The sequence below is a fragment of the Nicotiana tomentosiformis genome, chromosome 5, assembly GCF_000390325.3.
Source record: "Nicotiana tomentosiformis chromosome 5, ASM39032v3, whole genome shotgun sequence".
In the NCBI taxonomy this organism is placed as follows: domain Eukaryota; kingdom Viridiplantae; phylum Streptophyta; class Magnoliopsida; order Solanales; family Solanaceae; genus Nicotiana; species Nicotiana tomentosiformis.
Window position 1 is genome coordinate 18,200,868 of NC_090816.1, and position 1,350 is coordinate 18,202,217.

The following is a 1,350-nucleotide window of genomic DNA, read 5'->3' on the forward strand; positions in this document are numbered from 1 at the left end:
TCGGGAGAAAAAGACCTAATAGGCAACTCCCCAATTTTTAAAGGTCACAGCCACCCCACTCGGGGATTATTATCTCGGGCAAGCCCAGATAAAATGGGAAAAAAGTCTAATGAGTAGCTCCCGAACTAAAAGGCTACGGCTAATTGAACACGGCTCGGAGACGTTCGAAATCCGTAACAAAAATAGGCCTTTGAAAAAGAGAAAATTCTTTCATAACCGACTCTAAAGGCTACCATTGGCAAAGTCTTAAACTTAAGATGTTTTCAGGGAAAACTTTGGTAACATCGAACTCCAATAACGACTCAACCCAGAAAGACAGTAAAGGCAAGATTTGTTCGAACCCTCGAACTCAACCTTATTGTTTCATGCTAAGACATTTCAATCTTTGTAAACACAAATAACAAAGCAAAGGAAAAATATGATAGCCGAAAGGGAAAGAAAAGCCTTATATTTATATACAATAGTTTTTTTACAAAGGCCAAATCGGCCTAATACGAAAATTTACAACGGCCAAAAACGGCCTCAGAAAAAATACAAAAGAAAAACAAAAAAAAACATAAAGTCCTAAGTGGCTTGGTCTTCATCACAGGTTGCATCTCCATCCTCGGGATTTTCTCCGTCTTCGGATTCACTTGAGCTATCAGAGTCTTCCTCAGGGAAGGCCTGCCTCCGGGCCCTAGCTTCCTCTGCTTTGGCATTTTCGATCTCAACCGTAATATCGACGCCCTAGGCATGAACTCTCTCGAGAGCTTTCGAGCTTGCCATTTTGCATGATCTACCATGCCCTTGGCCTGGATGGCCTCGACGTCGACCCTAAACTGTGCCACTTTAGCATCAGCTTTTGTGTTGGCCACGACCATCTTAGATCTGGCCACTTTGAGTTCGTTGGCCTAGCTTGCCTTATGGCCAAACCCAACTGAGACTGAAGTTCTTTGATTTTCTCGACCTGCACTGAGGCCTTCTCTTTTGCTGCTTGGAGCTGGGTCTCGACTGACTCCAATTGCATTTGGATGGTTTCCTTCTTCGAGGCTAGGTTGTCCATGTTCTTTTTGAATTCTTCTACCTCGGCCTGTATCGCATCTACCTGCGTCTGGAGTCATCCGATTTGTTCGAGCCTCTGCCGGACCTGCAGAATTGGATTGTTTGTAGTTATCTCCAATGCTCAACCATCTCGGCATGCTCATCCTGAGTCATTACTAAATCGGCTTGAAGCTTCTCACTGAGAAGCTTGTAGGTGTCACTTTTCTCAGTAAGGTCCCGAACCTCAGCCTCGTGCTCCTCTCGGATTCAGAGAAAAGCCTCGTGATGCAACACCGAAGCCTGCAAATAAGGAAGAAGATGTTAGATTAT